The sequence below is a fragment of the Pelophylax lessonae genome (genome assembly GCF_965119305.1).
Source record: "Pelophylax lessonae genome assembly, chromosome: 4".
Lineage (NCBI taxonomy): Eukaryota > Metazoa > Chordata > Amphibia > Anura > Ranidae > Pelophylax > Pelophylax lessonae.
In genome coordinates this window covers 167,094,980-167,114,756 of record NC_138771.1, presented here as the reverse complement: position 1 = coordinate 167,114,756, position 19,777 = coordinate 167,094,980, and the positions used below count along the sequence as shown (strand labels likewise).

Sequence of the window (19,777 nt, the reverse complement as noted above, 5' to 3'; positions counted from 1 at the left end):
AGCTTTCACTGCAATGTATGGGGCGACCTCACATCCAATGTACTTGCATACTGGGAACCGACTGTATAGAAATAGTAGTAGTGGTTATCAGATGTGTCTGAAAGGAAACTGTTTTTGAGTTCCATAACATATTATTTACTTGCACTAGGAAAATACCTGCTAGGATGTGAAATGTAGGCTGCTATGAGCCACATAGACATGATCCACTATCGTGCCTGGTATCAGACTCCAAAAACTATCTAATTCATTGCAATTATTTTCCTTTTATTAAATGTTTCTTATTTTATATTATGGACATCTGTTAATTATTTTTGCAAATCATATTACCTTAGATGATGCAGAACTTAGAAGTGCAATCTAGACAAACATGGAATATTTACATCTACTTTAATTTGGGGAACACAACATATCTATTGCATAGCTGTAATTTTCATTTTATATTCTGCTGTAGAGTTGGCTATCTGATTATCTGATCATTGCAGCTGCCAGTATCGTTATCCCTATTTTCTGAGGGAAACTGGATCTGAGGCTATCGAAATGCATGCATTGTGTTTTTTGGTTTATTGACTGCCTCACCTTTAATTCCACTGCATTATATCACATATAGATGAACATAAGGATCAAATGATATACATATATATACAGTAAAACCTTGGATTGCGAGCATAATTCGTTCTGGAAACATGCTTGTAATCCAAAGCACTCTTATATCAAAGCAAATTTCTCCGTAAGAAATAATGGAAACTCAGATGATTCGTTCCACAAGTCCTTCAGTTTATAGTCTATATACAAAGATGATAGCAATGTGATAGGTTGTGTAACCATAAAATGTCCATCCACAATATGCAGCCTTCCCAAGGGGATTAGAAGCAAAATCTAGCAGAGCTACAGAATATAAGAGAGATGAGAGGCACCTCTAAGTGTAGCAATATGGTTGCATTTAATGAAGGTTCAACATTTAGCAACTCACATGGTTGATGATTAAAATAGGCACACCTAAGTATGCAGGCATCCGGAGTAAAGCTGTCCACATAGACCGTCTTCTGAACCACCGGCTCTCACCACTGTCAGTCTGCAATCAGGACCGGGAAGAATAGCCTGCAGTAGAGTGATCTGAAAGTGAGGCTTTGAATCGCTCGTGGAGTGCAGTGGGGAAGGGATGATGAAGATGGCTGTGCAGAGGATGGTCTATGTGGACAGCTTTACCCCAGATGCCTGCATTCTTAGATGTGCCTGTTTTAATCATCAACCATGTGAGTTGCTAAATATTGAACCTTCATTAAAAGTAACCATATTGCTACACTTTGGAGGCTCCTCTCTTCTTTTTTATACATGACGCTACTTGTATATCAAGACATCGCTTGTATATCAAGTCAAAATTTATTTAAAAAATGTGCTTGTCTTGCAAAGCGCTCTCTAACCAAGTTACTCTCAAACCAAGGTTTTACTGTATATATATATATATATATACACACACACACACACACACACACACACAGTATCTCACAAAAGAGAGTGCACCCCTCACATCTTTGTAAATATTTTATATATATATTTTCATGTGACAACCTTGAAGAAATGACACTTTGCTACAATGTAAAGTAGTGAGTGTACAGCTTGTATAACAGTGTAAATTTGCTGTCCCCTCAAAAAAACTCAACACACAGCCATTAAAGTCTAAACCGCTGGCAAGAAGTAGAAGAAGAGTACACCCCTAAGTGGAAATGTCCAAATTGGGCCCAACTAGCCATTTTCCCTACCCGTTGTCATGTGACTTGTTGGTGGTCACTAGAAGTTCAACATGGCACCTCATGCCAAAGAACTCTCTGAGGATCTGAAAAAAATAATTGTTGCTCTACGTAAGATGGACTAGGCTACAAGAAAATTGCCAAGACCCTGAATTTGAGTTGCAGCACGGTGGCCAAGACCATACAGCAGTTTAACAGGACAGGTTCCACTCAGAACAGGCCTCGTCATGGTCGACCAAAGAAGTTGAGTGCACATGCTCAACGTCATGTCCAGAGGTTGTTTTTGGGAAATAGACGTATGAATGTTGCCAGTATTGCTGCAGAGGTTGAAGAGGTGGGGGGGGGGGGGTCAGCCTGTCAGTACTTAGACCATACGCCGCACACTGCACCAAATTGGTCTGCATGGCTGTCCTCCCAGAAGGAAGCCTCTTCTAAAGATGATGCACAAGAAAGCCCGCAAACAGTTTGCTGAAGACAAGTAGACTAAGGACATGGATTACTGGAACCATGTCCTGTGGCCTGATGTAACCAAGATAAACATATTTGGTTCAGATGGTGTGAAGCGTGTGGCGCGGCAACCAGGTGAGGAGTACAAAGACAAGTGTGTCTTGCCTACAGTCAAGTATGGTAGTGTTATGGTCTGGGGCTGCATGAGTGCTGCCAGCACTGGGAAGCTACAGTTCATTGAGGAAACCATGGATGGCAACATGTACTGTGACATACTGAAGCAGAGCATGATCCCCCCCCTTCGGAGACTGGGCCACAGGGCAGTATTCCAACATGATAATGACCCCAAACACACCTCCAAGACGACCACTGTCTTGCTAAAGAAGCTGAGGGTTAAGGTGATGGACTGGCCAAGCATCTCTCCAGACCTAAAACCTATTGAGCATCTGAGGGGCATCCTCAAACGGAAGGTGCACAAGCTTCATGATGTCGTCATGGAGTGGAGGAGTGGAAGAGAACTCCAGTGGCAACCTGTGAAGCTTGTCACATGAAAAGATTATATAATAAAATATTTACAAAAATGTGAGGGGTGTACTCACTATTGTGAGATACTGTGTGTGTGTGTATATATATATATATATATATATTTTTTTTTTTTTTTTCAGTGCCTGAAAGCCAGACACAGTAACCTTTTCAAAAATCCTTCTGTATAGAGTGCAGCCTCTTGTCATATGATTCTCATGTTCAGCTATATGTGATAGAATGCAGTGAAATTAAATGTGAGGCAGTCAATAAACCAGTAAACACAATGCATGCATTTCAACAGCCTCACATCCAGATTCCCTCATAAAATAGGGATAACGATACTGGCAGCTGCAATGATCAGATAATCAGATAGCCAACTCTACAGCAGAATATGAAATGAAAATTACAGCTATGCAATAGATATGTTTTGTTCCCTAAATCAACTTAGATGTAAATATTCCATGTTTGTCTAGATTGCACATTTAAGTTCTGCATCATCTAAGGTAATATGATTTGCAAAAATAATTAACAGATGTCCATAATATAAAATAAGAAACATTTAATAAAAGAAAAACAATTGCAATGAATTAGGTTTCTGGAATCTGATACCAGGCACGATAGTGGATCATGTCTATGTGGCTCATAGCAGCCTACATTTCACATCCTAGCAGGTATTTTCCTAGTGCAAGTAAACAATATGTTATGGAACTTAAAAACAGTTTCCTTTCAGACACATCTGATAACCACTACTACCATTTCTATACAGTAGGTTCCCAGTGTGCAAGTACATTGGATGAGAGGTCGCCCCATACATTGAAGTGAAAGCTCTTGATCTAAGTAAAACACCAACAGAGCACACAGCAAAGAATACATTATTCTGCATTCATTCCTTCCTTCTAATGAATCATGACTGTTACATAAGCACATACAAGTCTGTACAATGACCACTTCCAACATCACCTCCCAATAGTTACCATCATACAATTTTAGTTATAAATTGATTAGCCAGGATTTGGATTTCCGCTGAATCAGGCATATACAGTATAACTGCATTTGAAAAGCTTGCATGCTATTTTGCCTCCATGTGGTGTTCTCCATTTCAGTGCCTGGTGAGCTTTACCCTATAATACCCTACATGTGTTTCAAACCTCTAATATTTGCTTCATTCCATTACAGCAGTCAATCATCAAGGGAAATGTAGTTTGGTTTATGTTAAGTGGTATGAACCCTAGGCAACGTAAATGGAATATGTAGAACTGAATGGCTCAGAGGAGTGACATATCCTACCTCTATCTCCTTTCCAGGCTGCCTGTTCACAGGATCCCTGTGAAGTTTCAATTAGAGAAAGGAAGTCTAAAATTAAACAATTTCTGATTTCTGTGATCTCTCTTTAGAAACTGGTAACAATGTTCTCTGAGTCCTGTGTCAAATGTGAACCCTGTTTGTTTGTAAAATAAATGTGTTTAGAGTAGATTATATACAGACCTCATTAACACGGGCGCAATCAAGCATATACCCATGCGGGGGGGGGGGGGGCAAGTTTGCCTGCAGGGGGATGCACAGGTGTTCCTTGCATCCCACTGCAGGCAGTCCCATTTATGTCAGTTGGTACACAGTGGTTGCATGGACACAGCTGCTGATCCCCAACTGACATCCATGTGGATGCCCATGCTGGTCCCCAAACTTACACTGTTGGTATTCGAAGACACGCACCTGAACCACGGATGTTAGGCTGGCCATACATTATACAGTTTTCTTATTCAATTTCCTTTATATTTACCTTCAGCTATGTAGTGTAAGGGTCTACCTGATGGCATAGAAATTTAAAGTGTTTAGGTTTGACCCTTATATTGTATGCTTTTAGTAAATCTAAATAAAAATTGTACAAGAAAATTATATAATGTATGGCCAGCCTTAAGCTGGATACACACTATCCAACTTTTGTGGTTAGATTTCCTTCAGATTTACCTTTTCTATGTAGTGCAAGGGCCTGCCAGATTGCATACAAATTGAAAGTGTTTAGGTTTGACCTTATATTATATGGTTTTGGTAAGTCTAAAGGAAAAAGTCTTCAGAAAATCTTATATTGTGTATGGCCCATAAGATTGGGAGCAGCGGCTGTGTCCATGCAGCCACTGTGTACTAACTGACATAAATGGGACTGCCTGCACAGGGATGCAAGGAACACCCGTACCTCCTGTGAGGGAAAAATGGCTCTGGCTTGAATGTACATGTATGCCTGTATGAAGGAGGCCATATATTATCCATTTAAAAATGTACATTATCTCTGTAGTATGTAGAGGTATGGAAGCTGCCATTTCTGACCTCATGTTTTTAAAGAAACTCGTTTCTAGGCAGTCATTAAAGAGAAGCTTTAGTCAGCTCTGCAAAAATGAATAGTCTTTAAAAAAAAGATACTCACCTGTCCAGGGATCCAGCGCTGTCCTCACCTGGGTTGGTCATTCAATGGTCCCCAGCACTGGCATGTTAACTGTGGGCAGCCTGCTGTTATTCCTTGCAGCTTCACAGCCAGCTGCCCACTGCACATGCGTGATCTGCGCTTTGTGGATGGTCCCCCAGCCTTCTGGGACCTTTGACATGTCCCAGAAGGTTGTAGGTGCAGAGTGGGGGAAGAGAACTTCTGCTAAGTTTGCCCAGGCGACCCAAAGGTAAGTGGGAATGGTTACCTGTTAAAATATGTAACCGCTTCCCTAAAAAAAAAAATATTCCAAATGTGGCAGAGGGGGGAGGGAGGGAGAGCAGAACTTCCCCTTTTTGGGTGAATTTCTGGCTTCAGTAATTTTTTTTAGATCACTGACTTGGGACAGTTTGCAGATCATAATTGTGGTCATATTTAGTCAATGACATCACTTGGGAGACTCTGTCCCTTTGTTTACTTTTGGGGCTGGGGCTCCGGGGGATGTCATTCAGTGGGAGTCAGTGACGGGATCGGACATGTCTGTTGGTCAGTAGGGCATCTTTCATCTTAATTGATTTGGATCTGCATTACTGCACAATGCGATTGATGTGGATGTGCATTGTGGTTCTTTTTTTAGGGCCTTTTTTAAATAAAAGAGGTCTTTATTTATTTATTTATTTTTTTGTGTGAATGAGTAGGGGTACTCCTTGCTCATTAACATGGGGGACCCGTATCTGGGTTTCACATTACTGTTAATGGGTGCTTTAAGATTCTGATACACACCTGCCTGCAGCTCCCCATAACCCTTGAGCCAGGATTGAAGAGGTCCTTGTCCTTATCAACATAGGAACTAGGTGTTTTACCAGGGGGGTCCCACGTGTTAAGGCTATGAAGCCTGGTAAAGTTGGGGGGGGGGGAAGCTTGGCCCCCATCTTTCCTGGCCTGTCAGACGTCATGCTTGGATAAGGAACTGATATTGATTTTTTTTTTTGCTTTTTGCATAGTGTTCCCCCTTAAAATTCACTGCAGACCCAAATGGTTTGGTATGGAATTTGAGGTGCCCTATGCATTTTTTTTGGTGGGATCCCCCTTGACATCAGTACTAGACCCTCATTAAGGTTGAGGGTCTGATATGTATTTTTAGAGGAACCCCACTCTTTTTCGTATAGGGGTCTACCATTAACATCTATATCAGACTCTCATCTAGGATAAGGTTCTGGTATAGATGAAGGCAATCCCTGGCTATTTGTTAACAAACAGAAGTAAAGTAGCCAATGCTGATTGCCAATGCTGATTGTCAGTTTTGGTATGGTGGGTTGTATACATCGTACAGATGCCCAACTTCGTTGATCAAATATGTCCATGTCAATACTTGGTCAGTTATGTCAGCTATCCCTCCCCCACCTTTTTTTATATTTAAGGTGTCAGCAGAGAATGCCTAGCTGACAGCTGAATGGGCAAAGAGTCATGTTTGTTAGGAAGCTGGTGACCATGTCTTCCCCGGTGCCCTGTGGAAACTGTCATATTTAGTAACAGTATTAATACTGTTACTGTGAAAGCTGTCAAATTTTTTTTGTCAGTAAAAATATTTATTGGGGGTTGTACACAGAATATGGGTCAAGCACAACAGAATACATTAAGTAAAACCAGATTTTTCTGCCCTGCTGAAGGTATATATATATATATATATATATATATATATATATATATATATATATATATATATATTCAGTGCCTTGCAAAAGTATTCGGCCCCCTTGAACTTTGCGACCTTTTGCCACATTTCAGGCTTCAAACATAAAGTTATAAAACTGTAAATTGTGGGACACAATCATGAAGTGGAACGAAATTTATTGGATATTTCAAACTTTTTTTAACAAATAAAAAACTGAAAAATTGGGCGTGCAAAATTATTCAGCCCCCTTAAGTTAATACTTTGTAGCACCACCTTTTGCTGCGATTACAACTGTAAGTCACTTGGGGTATTTCTCTATCAGTTTTGCACATCGAGAGACTGAAATTTTTGCCCATTCCTCCTTGCAAAACAGCTCGAGCTCAGTAAGGTTGGATGGAGAGCGTTTGTGAACAGCAGTTTTCAGTTCTTTCCACAGATTCTCGATTGGATTCAGGTCTGGACTTTGACTTGGCCATTCTAACACCTGGATATGTTTATTTGTGAACCATTCCATTATAGATTTTGCTTTATGTTTTGGATCATTGTCTTGTTGGAAGACAAATCTCCGTCCCAGTCTCAGGTCTTTTGCAGACTCCATCAGGTTTTCTTCCAGAATGGTCCTGTATTTGGCTCCATCCATCTTCCCATCAATTTTAACCATCTTCCCTGTCCCTGCTGAAGAAAAGCAGGCCCAAACCATGATCCTGCCACCGCCATGTTTGACAGTGGGGATGGGGTGTTCAGGGTGATGAGCTGTGTTGCTTTTACGCCAAACATAACGTTTTGCATTGTTGCCAAAAAGTTTGATTTTGGTTTCATCTGACTAGAGCACCTTCTTCCACATGTTTGGTGTGTCTCCCAGGTGGCTTGTGGCAAACTTTAAACAACACTTTTTATGGATATCTTTAAGAAATGGCTTTCTTCTTGCCACTCTTCCATAAAGGCCAGATTAGTGCAGTGTACGACTGATTGCTGTCCTATGGACAGAGTCTCCCACCTCAGCTGTAGATCTCTGCAGTTCATCCAGAGTGATCATGGGCCTCTTGGCTGCATCTCTGATCAGTCTTCTCCTTGTATGAGCTGAAAGTTTAGAGGGACGGCCAGGTCTTCGTAGATTTGCAGTGGTCTGATACTCCTTCCATTTCAATATTATCGCTTGCACAGTGCTCCTTGGGATGTTTAAAGCTTGGGAAATCTTTTTGTATCCAAATCCGGCTTTAAACTTCTCCACAACAGTATCTCTGTGTTCCTTGTTCTTCATGATGCTCTCTGCGCTTTAAACGGACCTCTGAGACTATCACAGTGCAGGTGCATTTATACGGAGACTTGATTACACACAAGTGGATTCTATTTATCATCATTAGTAATTTAGGTCAACATTAGATCATTCAGAGAACCTCCCTGAACTTCTGGAGAGAGTTTGCTGCACTGAAAGTAAAGGGGTTGAATAATTTTGCAAGCCCAATTTTTCAGTTTTTTATTTGTTAACAAAGTTTGAAATATCCAATAAATTTCGTTCCACTTCATGATTGTGTCCCACTTTTTGTTGATTCTTCACAAAAAATTACAGTTTTATATCTATATGTTTGAAGCCTGAAATGTGGCAAAAGGTCGCAAAGTTCAAGGGGGCCGAATACTTTCACAAGGCACTGTATACAGTATCTCACAAAAGTGAGTACATCTCTCACATTTTTGTAAATATTTTATTATATCTTTTCACGTGACAACACTGAAGAAATGACACTTTACTACAATGTAAAGTAGTGAGTGTACAGCTTGTATAACAGTGTAATTTTGCTGTTCCCCCCAAAATAACTCAACACACAGCCATTAATGTCTAAACCGCTTGCAACAAAAGTGAGTACACTCCTAAGTGAAAATGTAAAAATTGTGCCCAATTAGCCATTTGCCTCCCCGGTGTCATGTGACTGGTTAGTGTTACAAGGTCTCAGGTGTGAATGGGGAGCAAGTGTGTTAAATTTAGTGTTATCGTTCTCACTCTCTCTTACTGGTCACTGGAAGTTTAACATGGCACCTCATGGCAAAGAACTCTCTGAGGATCTGAAAAAAAAGAATTGTTGCTCTTCATAAAGATGGCCTAGGCTATAAGAAGATTGCCAAGACCCTGAAACTGAGCTGCAGCATGGTGGCCAAGACCATACAGCGGTTTAACAGGACAGGTTCCACTCAGAACAGGACTCGCCATGGTCAATCAAAGAAGTTGAGTGCACATGCTCAGCATCATATAGGTTGTCTTTGTGAAATAGACGTATGAGTGTTGCCAGAATTGCTGCAGAGGTTGAAGGGGTGGGGGGTCAACCTGTCAGTGCTCAGATCATACGCTGCACACTGCATCAAATTGGTCTGCATGGCTGTCGTCCCAGAAGGAAGCCTCTTCTAAAGATGATGCACAAGAAAGCCCACAAACAGTTTTCTGAAGACAAGCAGACTAAGAACATGGATTACTGGAACCATGTTCTGTAAACTGATGAGACCAAGATAAACGTATTTGGTTCAGTTGGTGTCAAGCGTGTGTAGCTGCATCCAGGTGAGGAGTACAAAGACAAGTGTATCTCGCCTACAGTAAAGTATGGTGGTGGGAGTGTCATGGTTTGGGGCTGCATGAGTGCTGCCGGAACTGGGGAGCTACAGTTCTTTGCCGGAACCATGAATGCCAACATTAACTGTGACATACTGAAGCAGAGCATGATCCCCCCCCCTTCGGAGACTTGGCCGCAGGGCAGTATTCCAACATGAAAATGACCCCAAACACACCCCCAAGACAACCACTGCCTTGCTAAAGAAGCTGAGGGTAAAGGTGATGGACTGACCAAGCATGTCTCCAGACCCAAACCCTATTAAGCATCTGTGGAACATCTTAATACGGAAGTTGAAGGAGAGCAAGGTCTCTAACATCCACCAGTTCCGTGATGTCATCATGGAGGAGTGGAAGAGGACTCCAGTGGCAACCTGTGAAGCTCCATGCCCAAAAGGGTTAAGGCAGTGCTTGAAAATAATTGTGTCCACACAAAATATTGACAATTTGGGCTCAATTTGGACATTTTGACTTAGGGGTGTACTCACTTTTGTTGCCAGCAGTTTAGACATTAATGGCTGTGTGTTGAGTTATTTTGAGGGGACAGCAAATTTACACTGTTATGCAAGCTGTACACTCACTACTTTACATTGTAGCAAAGTGTCATTTCTTCAGTGTTGTCACATGAAAAGATATAATAAAATATTTACAAAAATGTGAGGGGTGTACTCACTTTAGTGAGATACTGTGTATGTATGTATGTGTGTATATATATATACATATATATATATATATATATACAGTCAAAATTCAGACCAACGTGGGTTCTGTCCAACCCCAAGGTCCATCCCTAGTGGTGAAATTCCTTCCACAGGATTGCCATGTAAAGAAATGTATCCACTTTATTGAGTAAATCTAATTAATCAACAGAGACATTTCTTATCCTTGGTAATAAAAAGTTCTTAATCTTTGTTGGCCCGTGTTAGTCTTTGAAACAGTACACAGTCTAGAGGTTTCCTAATTATTATTTTTATTAATTTAATTTATAATTTTATAATTTATTAATCTGCATTGCCATAAGCTTTAAATTAATACTGATGAAGGTAGTACCTACTTAATACATTGTGGCATGTCCTGGTGCAATTTAGGGAGGAGCACAGTGATTTTGGCTAAATTGATTTCACTGCCTTCTTCGAATCAGCAAAAGGTAACTGACATTTTGGCAAATTGGCATCTACTTTTGTTACACAGTCTATTTAGGAAAAATCTGTTTGCAAAACAAATTCTGCCTTTATAATAGCCCTTTGACTTCCTGAAAGCCACCCCAAGTAACCAATTAGTGAATGGTGTGCCACAACAAAACAGCAGCATGATGGTTCTATATTGTCAAAACTGTCACTGGTGATATTCATTAATTTAATAGTGCTATTAAATTATAGTAATCTAAATCTAGTCCTCTAAACAAAGAGCAATGGCTTGACGAAACATAGACAAAAAAATGTCAGTCTTGACAAAACACGGGCAACAAATCAGCAATTGTTACAGTACATAAGCTACAAATGGTCAGTTATGGCAATATCCAATTCTGCAAAGCCAGGTGTATTTATGCCCCTGATGAAGAGTGATACTTGGAAGACATTGGGCAGTTTCTACATCAAGACTGTTACACTTAAACCTATGAGAGTTTATATGGGGTTTTATTCCCCTATGGTCTTAAGTCTACAGCATATGTTTTGAGATAAGGTTTTAAAATAAAGATGAAATAAACTGTTATATATATATATATATATATATATATATATATATATATATATATATATATTTTTTTTTATATATTTTGGTGGCAGTAAAGTCCCATACACCCATGACACAACTTATTGGATAGACTATTTTGGTACTAGTATCCTCCAATCACACCAGATATCTTCTGCTATAACAATATGTACAATAGGCCACAATATGGCTTGTTACATTAAATATTACACATATTTAGAATATAATAAAACTGACAGCTTAAAATGTGTATTGTATGTTATACCCATAATGTAAACTATTTTTAAACAAGCAAAAGTGAGAAAGTTCCAAGAGCAGGTTTTCTTTTACAAAAGGTTTTATTTTCATTTAGTGAGAATACAAATATACAGCATGTATTAAGAAATTAGCAAAGAAAATGTATAAATAGTACCTACAAAACTAAATGAAACAAGACACAGATTGGGTAGGCAGATGACGTAAATAGCCCGAAATAAACAAGCAACAATAATATATGCAACATACATGAGGCAGGGACAGAGGGAACTCTGGATTGCGCAGAGTTGCCAACAGGGAAGGGCACAATCCGCTACCCCATCTGAAGATAAAAAAAAAAGGCCACAAGATGCCATTCAAAAAAAGCCAGTATGTACAGTAGGCAGTCAAAAGAAGGAAGTAAAGAGATGCTAGGAGAGTAAGTTTTAAATTGGTAAGAAGACTAGAAAAGTTTCAGAAAACATTACCTAGACTACACTCTTAACTCATATTGGTAACGAGAGATGAGGTTTGGGTTTTCCACCACCATGGGTTTTTGGCAAATCCCTGGGATTCACAAACTTCACACATCACAAACTTTATTGGAAACTTTGCATGCTTGCCACCAGAAATAAGGTTCAACATAGCCATTACCGTAAAAGAGCCAATAATTAGAAGAACACAGCCCCCTTTCTATAAAGGGTAGGCCCACAGAGGCCATATTGTCAGTGTTTTTGGAACTGTTGGGGGCTGATAATTATGTGTAGAAAAATTACTGTTGTGTGTGTTTTGTTTTTTTATCTGGTACATGTTCACCATGGCAGAGTTCGGCTACCCAAACATTTTTATGACAATAGGTTGCCTATTATCTTCAATAGATCAGAACTGAATAATAGAGTTTTCCTCCCATAGACTTCAGTGGGATTCCCTGCAAAGTTTGTGAAATTCAAAAAGGATTATCTTGCTTACTTTTGGATAGAGTGGGGAAATGTTGAAACCCCTGTCAGGTTTTCATTGTGATCTGTGCCGCTGCTGGGGAGATTCACCCCTCTGTTTAATCTGGTGACCACTGTCAAAAAAGTAATGAGAAATTCAAAATTTTACAGTTGGCATTGGAACAGGTAGAGAAACACAACTGCATCACTTTTCAGAGATTTCCTCCAACCTCCTGGCATTGGAATAGAATGGAAATCTCATCAAAGCGACACAGGCAGGAAAAAAAAATCAAATACAGCTTTAAAGCCCAAGGGTTGTAAAGTCAGAAGGTTTTTTTTATCTTATTGTATTCTATGCATTAAGATAAAAAGCCTTTTGTGTGCAGGAGCCCCCCTCAGCCCTCCTAATACTTACTTGAGCCCCCCTCTGTATCCAGCGATGTCCTTGAGTGCCTTAGCCATCTGGGACTCTCTCTCCTCATTGGCTGAGACACAGCAGCAGTGCCATTGGCTCCTGCTGCTGTCAATCAAAGTCAGCTTGCTAATAAGGAGAGAGAGGGGGCGGGGCCGAATGGCAGCTCCGTGTCTGAATGGATACACGGAGCTGCAGCTTGGCTCTGGGGCCTCCATAGCAAGCTGCTTGCTGTGGGGGCACTCAACAGGAGAGAGGGGCCAGGAGCTCCAGGCAGGGACCTGAGAAGAGGAGGAACCAGGCTGCTCTGTGCAAAATCATTGCACAGACCCCCCTTTAAAGACACTGTAAGTATAAAAATCCCTGTTGATCTGCTAGAAATGCACTTGCTATTGAATTCCTGCACAGATGTCACATAGTAGTTCCCAGTTTTCTTTTGCTAAACTACTCAACCACTCCCACTGTTTTCATCTCCAAAGCATATGTACTAATTGACTTGTATGTTTGAGATAAGAACTAGGAGATTTAAATAGATACCACAGATATAACACGGGCAGAGAGTAGAAAACAGAGGACAGATCTAGATCTGAAGAACAACTGTTTTTTTTTTTTTGCACTTATGACAGATATATTAATGGCATATTTAAAAAAGGCCAAAAGGGAACAAGTAAGAGTTTATTGTAAGGGTTTACATCCAATTTAAACATTCCCTATTCTAATCTGTGCACAACTAAAGAAATGTTATGGCTTTAGGTATACTGTACATGAGATCATGACCTCAATAACAAAAAAAAAAAAAAGATCTCAAAGCTAAACTTTAGGCATATAAAACACACAAATCAGTGCAGCTCTGTAATCAGTAATACATGATTAATGTATTTTTTTTTTTTATGAAAGCAGTGTAATTACCATGTATAGCAGAGCAGGAGTGTGAGAGGATGAAGCAATAGCAGTTGCCAATGCCAATCAGTTCATGTGCAGACAAGAAGCATGCTGATAGGAGAAGAAGGTAGATTGACAGAGAGATTAGCTCATCACTATGGAGCAAGTCCAGGCCAACCTGGGCTCAGAGGAAGAGGGTCAAATGATTCTGGCTATCAAACTGAGGACATCTAGTTGAAGAAAAAAGGACTGTGATTGAAAACTGGTGAAGCTGTTTATTGCAGTTAAAGTTGGTTTTGTTATTTTATCTTTTTATAGGATATTTATTTTTATATTGTTGTTTTTGCCAATATTGTGGGAGGTGGAGACCTTTTGGAAACTCAAAATATCCCCACTGTTTGAAAGTTACAGTTCATAAATACTAAACTGGAAGCTCAGGAAACTGCAGAAATTAGCAATTGTTTACAAAATGGAAAAGATCCAAGTCACTAAGCTTAGTGCAGAGTTCTACATAATGTTATTATCTGGTGTTTCTATACCCCTGGTAATATATTTAACAACAAATGATCACAATGGCAATACCTTCTATCTGGCAAACTGGTTTTAAAGATGTACTAAAACAGAAAAATACATTTTTTACAATATGAATTTCATTCTATAAATCTAAATAACCTATGCAGCGTTGTCTGGGGAGGTACTGGGTTTGATTTACTAAAGGCAAATTATCTATTCATGTTGCAAGGGAATTTTCACTGTTAAAGAGAATTTTCTCTTAGCTTAGTGAATGAGGTGAAGCTCTAATGACTTCCAATCATGTGCAAGCAAAAAAATGGATTTTTGTAAAATCTTACCGTAAAATCCTTTTCTCTTAGCTCATTGACAGACGTAGTCCTCGGTGATACACCACCTTCGGGTTATGTTGCCTCCCCAGGAGCAGGACTAGACAGGAAATTAAAAAGCTCTGGCCACACCCTAGGGGCAGTCCCAGAGGGTATATCCTCTCTCTCTCTGCCTCAGCAAATCAGTTATGTGAAAAAGCAGTCTTTAGAGATTTTAACCCAACCCAACTCAAAAACAGAGGGGCGGGGACTACGTCTGTCAATGAGCTAAGAGAAAAGGATTTTACGGTAAGATTTTACAAAAATCCATTTTTCTCTAGCGCTCATTGACAGACGTAGTCCTCGGTGATACACCACCTTCGGGACGTCCCAGAGCAGTATCACAAATGAGGGGTGGGAAAATGGAAATCAAATCCCAATCTAGAAGGCCCAACCGGTGCCAACTAGAAGTTTACAATGCTCATCCTTAATGATGAGACTCAACAAAAAAGAGAAAAATTTTTTTTTTTTTTCAAACAGAAAAAAAAAAACCCTCGAGGTAGACCACCGGTCTCCTCAAATTGCGGCCTGCAAAACCTTGCGGCCAAATGAGGCATCCGCCGATGCCGTCACATCAATTTTATAGAATTTTGTAAATGTATGTACCGACGACCAGGTGGCCGCCTTACATACCTGGACCACTGACGCCTGATGGCGAAAGGCCCAGGAAGTACTGAGCGCTCGAGTGGAGTGCGCCCTAACAGGGAACGGAGGACTCTGACCCTTAATAGAATAAGCCTGTACCACCGTTTGTCTAATCCATTTGGCAATGGTCGCGGCAGATTCAGGCAAACCCTTTCTGGGGCCATCCGTGATCACAAAAAGTGAATCCGTCTTATGGAATGATTCCGTAGCTTTCAGGTATACCCTGATTGCCCGAACCACATCTAAGGAATGCAACGCATGTTCCCGATGATGCTTGGGCTGAGGACACAAGGAAGGTAGTACAATATCTTCATTCAGATGAAAATCTGAAACCACCTTAGGAAGAAAAGATGGCTTAGGATGAAGTACTACCTTATCCCTATGAATCACTAGGTATGGGGACTGGCATGATAATGCAGCCAGTTCTGACACCCTGCAAGCAGAAGAAATAGCCACCAAGAAGGCCACCTTCTGGGATAAAGTAAGCAAGGGAATCTCCCTGATGTTTTCAAAGGGAGGTTTCTGTAGAACCGACAAAACCAAATTAAGATCCCAGGGCGGTAAGGGCGCGGACTGGAGGAGCCAGGTGCCGCACCCCCTGGATGAAATTCCGCACCAAGGACTTGGTAGCTAAAGGTTTCTGAAAGAAGATTGCTAATGCTGAAACTTGACCCTTGATGGTGCTCAAGGCTAGCTTCTGCTCAACCCCTTGTTGCAAAAAGGCCAATATTCGAGTCACCGAATAGGTACGTGGAGGAAATCCTAAAGATTCGCACCACGCAATATAAGTCTTCCATGTGTGATAATAGACCTTGCTGGAAGTCGCTTTCCTTGCTTTAATAAGGGTAGGAATGACTGAAGTAGACAAACCTCTGTCCTTCAGTACTTGGGTCTCAATGGCCAGACCATTAAACCCAGCGACTGTAAAGCATGATGGTAAATTGGTCCTTGAGACCACAGACACTCCCTGAGACGAAGTTCCCACGGAACGTCTGCGACTAGCATGTCCAAGTCGGCCAGGCCGGCTTGAGGAGGCCAGCCTAGAATTTCTAGGACCACTGGCGCTGATAGAATCTGAACCAGGCGTCCCTAGAGGTATCTGGCCCCGACCATCCGAGAAAGTCTGGTCGTTTTCTGTTCCCACACATTTATCAGATACCTGATTGTTATCAGGAAGGGTGATCTTTTCTGGTTGAACCTCAGGGACCGAAGTCACCCGACTAGAGGCTACTTGGCCTATCTGGTCAACCAGATCCGATTCCTGTGAGGTATAGGGACTAATCTTAGGAAAAGGTAAAGGAAAAGATCTATTCAGGGAACGGTAACTACCGCTTCCTGTAGTACTTAAATGTTGGAAGGGAAGAATCGCACCGGTAGTAGTGGTTGAAGCTCGATCTAATGTCCTGAATACCGGTGAAAACGTCCCCCCACCCTGAAACCGGGTGGGGGCGCACCTTCAGGCTGTGTACTCCTTTGCTTCGGGTTTGGCTGGGTTGGTCCTCTGCTTGTCCGACCAGCCCTTCTTGAACCCTCCTGGAGGAGTCTTGCCTTTCCCGCTAGTACCAGCCGGGCGCCCTTTATGGGCGGTAAAGAAAGGTCCTCGCTTGTTGCGAGGTCCCTTAGCTTTAGCAGCCTGTGGCAAAAAAGTGCTCTTGCCCCCAGTGGCATCCTTGATGATTTCATCTAGGTTGGCCCCAAATAGACGATTCCCCTGAAAAGGGAGATTTGTCAAGGTCTTTTTGGAACCTAGGTCAGCTGACCAGCATTTTAACCACAGCACACGTCTGAGGATCACCGCTGACATAGATGCATGCCCTAATAAGGGAGTAGTGTCCAAGGCTGCGTCACAGATAAACTGTAGCCCTTGTATAATCTGTTCCATCAAATCAGATGTCTCCTGGGGAATATCTTTTCCCCTAAGGTCTTGGCGTACCATTTTCGCCCATTCCGTAAGTGTCTGGGAAACTAGACCAATAACAATTACTGGTCTAAATGCTGACCCTATCAGAGAGAAGATGGTGCGGGACTCTGCTTCCATCTTTCGATCCACCGGATCCTTAAAGGACGAAGTGTCCTCCACTGGGATAACCGTGGCTTTATTCAGCCTGGAAATAGGTGGATCCACCACTGGTGGTACCGTCCATTTCTTAATGATGGATTCCTCAAACGGATAGCGTCTAGCAATACGCTTGGAAATAGTAAAGGTACGTTTAGAATGCTCCCATTCTCCTTTAATCTGATTACCGAAACATTTGGGTACAGGAAAAACCTTCACCGTTTTGATGGGCTTATTAGTACCAAAAGGAATCTCTGTTTCAGTTGCCTCTGCCGGTAAAGCCTCAAGTTTTAAGGTTTCCTGCACTGCCACAACTAGTGCGTCCACCAATGCTTCTTCCTGAATTATAGCAGGAGAAGAAGCGTCCTCCTCACTGTCTGAGGGGGCTTTACCTGGGATAACAGCCTTTGCAGAGGAACCTGCAACTGCAGTGACCATCTCTGAATCAGAGTCAGAGGTGTCAGATAGTATAGGGGTAGGCGGGGGTCGCTTCCTTGACCCCCGTCCCTGACAGGCCGCCTCCACCCGAGCCACCATAGACTCCAAAATTGCTGTAAATGACTCTACACTCTGTGCACCGGCGGGTCCCGTGGCCCCCTCGAGGTAAACAGGTGGGGGAATATGTGTGGCAGGGTCCATGATAATTCCAATCACTTCCTGGATAATATAATTCAAAAATAAAAAACCTCTTTTTTTTTTTTTTTTTCTTTCAGACCCCCAGCGCCACAAAAAGCCCCTTAGTGTTACCTGCTAGGGATCCCTATCGATCGAGAGAGAGAGAGAGATAGACCCCCAGGCTCACCACTTGATGCTCAGAGTTTAACTGCAACAGGTTACAGCGCTGTCTTGACAAACAGGAAGTCTTTTGGCTGGCTGCCCAGGAAGAAAGGAGGCGGCTCCGCCCCTCTGCACGCCTTCCGGCGCCTCCCCTAGCTCCACGAGGTGTTTGGATCACCTCAAACATGGCCGCCCCCATGCTGGAGACACGAGGCTACGCCAAAATGGCGGCTCGTGCGATCCAGCAAAAAAAATGGCGGCGGCCTGTACTGAATAGCGGTGTGCTGCAGGGCACACAACACTCTCTCTGCATGGGGATTTGGCGTGGTTGGCGGTACCGGCCCTGGCGGACCGCATGGCCATTCGAGAGGCCTGCTAATAGCTGGAGATCTGATTAGGAAGGCAGTCTACATGTCCGTGGCTTCTGACTGGTAGGTAGCTTATTCTTATCACCGTAAGATTCCCAGAATGCCACAGATTATAATCTTTTTAACATGTATACAATTAGATTGTTAGCTCCCAAACCAAGCCTCCTGGCTTTTTGCACATAAAATCACACTCAAAGTAGGAGGATCTGTGTCATTTATAGGATAGAGAGGGACTCTATCTTACCATACAGAGAGGGGCCCGCGTTCACCACAAGACCCGTCAGGGGAAAAGGGGGAACATACTACTCACCATACCGGAACCAGGCGGGCACCAACTCCTGACAGTACCCCTCTCCATCGGGGCGGGAGGGCTGTCGACCGATATGGACGCCGTGACTCATGGTCTTTGGCGTTTCAGCGAGACGTTTAACTCGCGGGGTCAGTCCTTTAATGGGACTTTGTCGCGGCCGACCCAGCGCGGAGCTATGGCCTGCACGCGCTCGTAGGCTGAACTGGGGTGACCACCGGATCTCAACATCCAGCCCGTCGCCCAGTTCAGCTTTCTTGCTTGAAGATCTCACAGGAACACTGGAGAAAAAAAGCTGTCTAAAAAATCCTTTAAGAAAAAAATCTTGCCAGGACCTAAGATCCCAGCAAGGTATCTAGGTCCTTACTCCTAACTAGACAGAAAATAACTGATTTGCTGAGGCAGAGAGAGAGAGGATATACCCTCTGGGACTGCCCCTAGGGTGTGGCCAGAGCTTTTTAATTTCCTGTCTAGTCCTGCTCCTGTGGAGGCAACATAACCCGAAGGTGGTGTATCACCGAGGACTACGTCTGTCAATGAGCGCTAGAGAAATACATATTTTATTCTTTTTTCTGGCATGTACTTGGGTATTTTTTGCAGGGTGGTTTTTCACCGCATTCACAGAGCTAAGGGAACATTCCATTAGAATTATTTCTATTAAAATAACAAACATATTATACTTACCTCCTCTGTGCAATGGTTTTACACAGGGCAGCCTGGATCCTCCTCTACTCGGGTCCCTGGCTGGAGCTCCTGGCCCCTCCCTCCTGTTACGTGCCCCCACAGCAAGCAGCTTGCTATGGGGGCACTAGAGCCGAGCCACAGCTCCCTGTGTCCATTCACACATGGACCCCCAGTTCGGCCCCGCCACCTCTCTCCTGATTGGATAACTCACTTTGACAGCAGTGGGAGCCAATGGCACTGCTGCTGTGCCTCAGCCAATCAGGAGAGAGAGCCCCTTACCGCTGAGGCACTCATGGACATTGTTGGGTAGAGATGGAGTTCAGTTAAGCATTAGGGGGTGCTGGGGCGGCTACTGCACACAGAAGGGTTTTTATCTTAATGCATAGAAGGCATTAACCACTTGCCGACTGCCTAACGCCGATTTACGTTGGCAGTCAGCCCCTCACAGGCAAAGCGACGTAGGTCTACGTCGCTAG

At 42.4% G+C, this 19,777-nt stretch overlaps 1 protein-coding gene across 1 annotated transcript in view; it reads left to right on the top strand.

The window, feature by feature from the left end:
- The window catches only part of ITIH5 (inter-alpha-trypsin inhibitor heavy chain 5), a 106,948-nt gene that overhangs the window by 1,070 nt on the left and 86,101 nt on the right, over positions 1-19,777 (top strand). The window lies entirely within an intron of this gene.